We start from the raw sequence: 8,131 nt of genomic DNA on the forward strand, positions 1-8,131 counted from the left end.
AATGTTTTCATTTAAGGCAGTATTCGAAAAATATTCTAAATGAATCTACGGAATTGAGTATTTCAGTCTTACAGTCTCTAATAAAGGCGGATAAAATAGAAGAAAATTTCCTGAACACAGAATTTCCTAGCAGAATAATTCTTTGTCTGATAGTAACCAAATCAATGGAGAGCATTCATTTTCACGATTAAAGAGAATAAAAAAAGAATTATGAACAGCTATGTTACAGGAAATACTTACTAGTTTGTCAGTCATGTGCATAGAAACAGTTGGACTTTGAGGACACAACAGAAGATTTTACACTTCAGAAATCTCAAAAGAAACCATTAACTCCTATGTAAGCCCAATTCGCAAAACAATAATCACTTGCATTTGATTTGCATAATGTGAACTGTAATAACCAGTAAAGTTGATAAACAAATGTACATTCTGATGTGTTCATCAAAATTAACTATTTTTTGTTGCAGTCTCCCATACTGTGTGTGTCAGTCATGTGCATACAAAGTGACATTTCACAAAAACTGGGTGTTCAGGAATAACTGAAGATTTTGCATTTCAGAAATCTTTAGAGAAACCATGAATTTGATTGTAGCTCATGTTTGCAGAATTAATCACTTGTAGTTGACTTTTATAATGCATACCAAAAAAGTCGCTAAACAAATGTACACCATTCTGAGGTTTTAATTATTTTTTTAGGTCCCTATACCTTGTGTGCGCAGTGGCCTCATACTCTGTGTGCCCAGGGTCTCCTGCATGGCTTAAGACAGCCCCGATTGCTGTTGACTGGAATCAGCAAGATCACTTTATTTGGCATCTTCACTAATTTCCTGCCACTCTCCACCAGTTTCTTGTATAAGGTCATTGGCATGGCCATTACTTCTAAACCACTGTCCAGGCACTTCCTGGTCTGTATCCCTTCCGCAGATACTTTTATGAGGGGACACCAGTTCTCTGCTGTATGAGGCATCATGGGGTTATCACAGTACTGGTCAATATAACCCTGTGGTTGTGATCTCCAGTATCAAACGCTACATATGTGATTCTCCCTGCTGGATGAAGCACTCTCTGGGAAACCACATTGTCCCTGGTCACACCTTTTATGTATATTGTATACCTCCACCTTGGGCAAAGCCTGTGTTGGTGTACTTGTTTTGTTTCTGCAGTGCACCAAGTTTTGTAATGTTCAAACTCGATCTTTCACTTCATTCATGAAGTCGACTCCATTCACAATATGCACCTCACATTTTGCCATTGTGGCCCATCAGTGCTCAAAGGAAACACTTGTGGCCTCATCTTTTGCGGCATATGCTCATCAGTTGATTTTATAGTCTCACCCAATTCTTCTTGTACCATGTCAAACAATCTCGAAATCTCAACAAATTGCTCCTTCAACTGTGCCCCGATGAATGAATGGTGCACATGGCCTGGTAAGTGTGAACGCAGAAAACTTCATCACTCCTTGTCCACCATGTTATCATCGAGCACAACATAACATGTGACAAATCATGAGCTGTCATAATTGTGCTGCATACTGCCCTCAGTAAATATTAGTGTTTGCAGTTGCCTGTGCGCAGGGATCCAAAATCTACCCAGGTGCATATTTCATACAGGAATCTTCATATATGCGACTTTCACTGACGGTAACATGATAGCAGGCAGCCTGCTACAGGTCTAGTATCATCACATTACATTTGACCAACCCTTTCCCACATTCCCACATAGATATGTATCTAAGCTTCTTAGGTACGCCTTTGGGGGAATAATCTGATTCTGGTCTAGCCTGGGCAATGTTATACTGATCCCCTGCATTGAGATCATTTCGCCAGCCGGAGTGGCCGAGCGGTTCTAGGCGCCACAGTGTGGAACCGCGCGACCGCTACGGTCGCAGGTACGAATCCTGCCTCGGGCATGGATGTGTCTGATGTCCTTAGGTTAGTTAGGTTTAAGTAGTTCTAAGTTCTAGGGGATGATGACCTCAGAAGTTGAGTCCCATAGTGCTCAGAGCCATTTGAACCATTTTTTTGAGATCATTTCAAGTGAACATGTTGGTGAGATTTGTGTCTCAGGGCTGTTTTCTTGTGGCATTGCTGAAACTTCATGTTCATCTACTGGTATCCTTTATCACGAGTTTTCATGTTATTATTAATTCCCATTAAACGTGAGTGAGTGACTCCTTTTCATGGTCAAAGTGGCTGACAATCTCTACTATTTTCAAGTGGTGGTGACTGTCCCACCTCACCCAGTCTACTTCTGCCCATAATTCTGCAGCTTCTGCCTCTAAATAATGCCTCGATTTTGCGAACTGTTCATCTATTTTGCAGTTATACTGCCTTAACTCAGGTTCCTTTCTTGAAGACACAGTGTGGCTTTTCTGCCTCATTTTTGGGAGTAAGCCAGTCAGGCTCTCAGCTGTCACCTATTTACATCTCCACAACGGAAATTTATATATTTAGCTTTCACTATGTTTTCTTAGTACTTTATGTCCTAATTTGAATGCTTGTTTTTCTGTTTAAGAGGTTTCATCCCGTTCAAAAATGATTCAAATGGCTCTGAGCACTATGGGACTTAACATCTATGGTCATCAGTCCCCTAGAACTTAGAACTACTTAAACATAACTAACCTAAGGACACCACACAACACCCAGTCATCACGAGGCAGAGGAAATCCCTGACCCCGGGAACTCGGGTGCGGGAAGCGAGAACACTACTTCACGACCACGAGCTGCGGACTTTCATCCCGTGTTTTTAGCTGTAAGTGTAAATTTAAGAAGTCTGCAACACAGTTTTCACTTCTTCTGAGCAGATAGCTACACAGCTCATTAAGGTATTTGTGTCCCTAGGTGACATGTCAGGACAGTAGCAAGTTGCATAACTAGGTTTATGTCTGCTTTTAAAGTCTACTTCCTCAGTTAGTCTTGCTGAGATGGGTAGGATGTGTGCATACTGTCTGCAGATGCAGGAGTAGCTGGCGACAGTGTGTGAACAGCTGAATGTGTTTTTGGCTGCGGTCAGTCGTCTTCAGGCTGCTGCCTCGAAGTGTATCGGTGGTGAAGAATCTGGAACGTTACATGTGGCACTTCAGGTGTCACTTGTTTTGCCCACAGTCTCTGCTGCCGAGGCACCACCAAGTGTACCTTGTGTAGTGCATCCGTCCTCACAGGAGGATGAGTGGTGGATGGTAACGTGTTCGCATCATTCAAGACAGAGAGCTAATTCGGATGCTGTCTGTCTGGCCTTGACTATTTGCCTTGTGAGTGAACAGATGGCTATTCCTTCAGCAGGGCCTGAGCAGGTAAATATGGACAGGAGCTCCAACATTTGGTGCATTGCGGAGCCCCTTAGTAAGATAACATTCAAGGCTGGAATGAAAGCTAATGTGCACTTGGTGTGTCTGGTTTGCCATGGGAGGGGGGGGGGGGGGGGGGAGGAGAGTGGGGAAGGGGCCTCATCCGAGATGTGGAGGCAGTTATTGAGCATGCAGGGTGCACTCATCTGCAAGTTGTGCCTCACGTCGGCACCAAGGTCACATGGGTTCTGAGTCTATCCTCAGAGTTCATACAGGTGGATAGCAGAGGAGGTGAAGGCTGCTGACCTCGTGTGTAGGGGGCTAACTGAGTTTGCAATTCGCAACATTGTTCTGAGAGTTGTTGGGGATCTTTGATTTCGAATGGAGTGGAGAGTCTCAACCAAATTCTTCATTGAATCTGTGATGCTCTTGGCTGCAGATGTCCAGACCTTCGTTATCGAGTGGGGAATTATAGGACTTTCCTTAATAGGTCAGGGGTGCATTACAGAAAGGAAGCAGCTACTCAGGTAGCAGAGTACTTGTGGAGGATACATTTCTTTTTTCTAGTCTAGGCGATATTTTGAGGTACTCTGATTAACACTCATCATTTGACATGCGTTCAGAGCAAGGATACTTCAACTGCCAAAATTCTATCAGTAAAATGTCAAAATATTGATAACGAAGTTCCCAAATTTACTGCCCTCTAGGAAAGTTCTCACACTCAAATTATTCTTGGGACTGAGGGCTAGCTGAAACCAAAAGCTTCGTGATATTTAACGAGTCATGGGATGTGTATTGGAAAAACAGATTAAACACCACAGGAGGGGCAGTGTTTATTGCAGTTGACAAAAAAAGTCTCTATTGAGGTCGAAATTGAATGTGACAGTAAAGTTACCTCGTCACGTATAACAGGTTTAGATGAAACCAAGTTATTTGTTGAATGTTTTTACCAGCCACCCGATAGTGCTGTGACGGTTCTAGTCATTCAAATAAAGTCTATGGTCAGTAGTGCGTAAATATTCAGAACATGCAATACTAGTTGGAGTTGAGTTTAACCTATTAAGTATGGACTGGGATGTCTATGGATTAATTGTGGAGGGTACTGACGGTCTTGTAAAGTACTTTTGAACACGTTTTTCAAAAACTGTCTTAAGCAGCTCCTTCAGTAGCCCACATGCAATGGAAATATCTTAGACTTTGCAGCTATGAACAGCCTGGACCCTATTGACGGCGTCAGTGTAGGGATGGGTATTGGTGGGCATGATGTAATCATAGCAACTATAGTTACGAAAGTTAATAAATCATCCCAGAAACCTTGGAGACTGTTTCTGCTAGAAAGAGAAGAAAAGCAGTTGTTAGCGTCTCAATTAGATAATGAACTAACATTATTTAGTTCCTGTATGATGGAGACAGAGGAATTACTGACAAAGTGTAAAAAGACTGTAAATCGTGCTCTGGATACGTGTACGCCTAGTAAGTGGACAGAAAAGACCCACCATGGTCTAACAACGAAAATTGAAAAATGCTGAGGAAGCAAAGGTTGCTACATTCTCCCTGCAAAGGGAACACACACATGACGACAGGCAAAGGTTAGTAGAGATTCGTTTGTCTGTGAAAAGATCTATGTGTGAAGCATACAACGACTACCACTGTCATACCTTAGCAAAATATCTGGCTGAGAACCCGAGAATACTTTGGTCCTATATAAAATCGCTAAGCAGGTTTAAGACTTACATCCAGTCACTCGTTGACCAGTCTGGTGTGATAGTAGAGGGTAGCAAAATTAAAGCCAAAGATTTAAATTTCGGCTTTAAGAAATCGTTCACGTTGGAGATTCATACAAAACCTGACCACCGCACAGAGTCCCGTGTGGACGACATAGTAATAAGCATCTCTGGCATAGAGAAACAACTGAAACAGTTGAAAGCAAATAAATCGGCAGATTCGGATGGAATCCCGATTCGGTTTTGCGAGTACTCTATGGGATTGACCCCTTAGTTAGCTTACATTTATTGCAAATCTCTCGCCCAGTGCAAGGTCCCTAGCTGTTGGAAAAAATCATAGGGGACTCTTGTATACAAAAAGGGTAAATGAACAGATCACCAAAATTACAGACCAGTAACCCTTACATCAGTTTGCTACCATATATTATGAGTCTGAATATAATAAATTTCCCAGAGACCGAAAAGTTTATGTCTAATAATCAAGAGGGTTTGGAAAGCACCACTTGGATGAAAACTCAGCTTGCCCTTTTCTCACATGATTCATACAGAAATGACAGTAGACAAGGGATAGAGACATGCACTTCTACAGATGGTCGTAGTACCGCGTACATAAGGTATAAAAGACCAGTGAATTAGAGGAGCAGTCATTTGTACTTAGGTGATCCATGGAAAAGGTTTCCGATGTGATTATGGCCGCACTACTTGAATTAACAGGCTTTGAACATGGAAAGGCAGATGGAGCTGGACGCATGGGACATTCCACTTCGGAAAACTTTAAGGAAGTGAACATTCCGATACCCACAATGTCAAGAGTGTGCCAAGGATACAAAATTTCAATCATTATCTCTCACCATGGACAATGCAGTGATCGACGGCCTTTACGTTATGAGCGAGAGCTGTGGCGTTTGTGTAGAGTTGTCAGTGCCAACAGACAAACAACATTTTGTGAAATAACAGCAGAAATCAGTATGGTACATACAACGAATGTATCCGTTAGAACAGTGCAGCAAAATTTGGCGTTCATTTCCTGTGGTAGCTAGTGATCGCTGCTAGTGCCTTTGAAACAGCTGGACATTGCCTGTGGCTCCTCTTCTGGGCTCATGATCATATTGGTTGGACCCTAGACGACTGAAAAACCGTGGCCTGGTCAGATAGGCCCCAATATCAATTGAAAAGACCTGATAGCAGGGTTTGAGTGTGCTGCAAACCCCACGAAGCCTTAGACCCTGGTTATCAACAAGGCATTGTGCAAGCTGGTGGTGGCTTCATAATGGGGTGGGCTGTGTTTTCATGGAATGGACTGGGTCCTCTGGTCCAGCTGAGCTGATCATTGACCGGAAATGGTTATATTCGGCTACCTGGAGACCATTTGCAGTCATTCATGGACTGCATGTTCCCAAACAAGGATGAAGTTTTCATGGATAACAATGTCCCATGTTACCAGGCCATTATTGTTTGCAATTGGTTTGAAGAACGTTCTGGACAGTTCCCATAAATGGTTTGGTCACACAGATTGCCTGCCATGAGTCCCATCAAACATTTATGTGACATAACTGAGAGGCCAGTTCGTGCACAAAATCTTGCACAGGTAACACCTTTACAATTATGGACGGCTATAGAGGCAGCATGGCTCAATATTTCTGCAGAGAACTCCCAAAGACTTGTTGAGTCCACATCATGTCGTGTTGCTGCACTATGCTGGGCATGCTAGTGCGACTTGTTCTTGAGGATTGCTCAAGTATTTGGGATCCGCTACAGGTCGGATTAAAGGAAGACACTGAAGCAATCCTCAAGTGGGCTGCTGAATATGTAGCAAGTAGGTTTGGACAACATGCTAGTTTTATGGAGATGCTTCAGGAACTCAAATGGGAATCCCTGGAGGGAAGGCGACACTTTTTCCTAGGAACACTATTGAGAAAATTTAGAGAATAATGATTTGAAACTGACTACAGGATGATTCCACTGTTGTCCACATGCAGTACAGTAGCTTGCGGAGTATGTATGTAGATGTAGTGGCGTGGACTGGGCTCTTTTTTTTTTTTTTTTTTTTTTTTTTTTTTTTTTTTTTTTTTTTTTTTTATTACCAGAGCTCCAAGAGCTAATAGAAAGCACTACTGCTGAAATCGTTTTAGGCACTGAAAGCTGGCTAAAGCCGGAGATAAACTCAGACGAAAATTTGCAAAAAATTTGATCTGACAATGTTCCGAAAGGATGGGCTAAACACAGTTGGTGGTGGCGTGTTTGTTGCTGTTAGAAGTAGTTTATCTTGTCATGAAATTGAAGCAGATAGTTCCTGAGACTTAGTATGGGCAAAAGTCATTCTTGGCAACATAAATAAAATAAAAATTGGATGTTTTCACCGACCTCCCAGTTCAGATGATACAATTTCTGAAATGTTCAAAGAAGGCTTGAGTTTAATTTCAAACATGTACCCGACTCATACAATTATAGTTAATGGTGACTATAATTTACCCTCGATATGTTGGCGAAAAGACATATTTAAATCCTGAGGTACACATAAAACATCATCCTAAATTATGTTAAATGCATTCTATGAAAATTATTTCGAGCAGTTAGTTCATGAGCTCACGCGAATAGTAAATGATTGTGAAAACAACACTTGACCTCTTAACAACAAATAATCCTGAGCTAATAACGAGAATCAAAACGGATACAGGGATTAGTGAACGCAAAGTTATCGTAGCGAGATTGAATATTGTAAACCCCAAATCCTCCAAAAATAAACGAAAAATGTACCTATTCAAAAAAGCAGATAAAAATTCACTTGACGCCTTCCTGAGAGACAATCTCCACTCTTTCCAAATTAACAATGTAAGTGTAAACCAGATGTGCCTTGAATTCAAAGAAATAGTATCAGCAGCAAAAAGTGGTTCAAATGGCTCTAAGCACTATGGGACTTAACATCTGAGGTCATCAGACCCCTAGACTTAGATCTACTTAAACCTAAGTAACCTAAGGACATCACACATATCCATGCCCGAGGCAGGATTCGAACCCGCAGCCGTAGCAGCCACACTGTTCTGGACTGAAGCACCTAGAACCGCTCGGCCACAGCGGCCGGCAGTATCGGCAGCAGATAAGAGACTGATACCAAATAAAT

This window comes from Schistocerca americana, chromosome X, assembly GCF_021461395.2.
Source record: "Schistocerca americana isolate TAMUIC-IGC-003095 chromosome X, iqSchAmer2.1, whole genome shotgun sequence".
Lineage (NCBI taxonomy): Eukaryota > Metazoa > Arthropoda > Insecta > Orthoptera > Acrididae > Schistocerca > Schistocerca americana.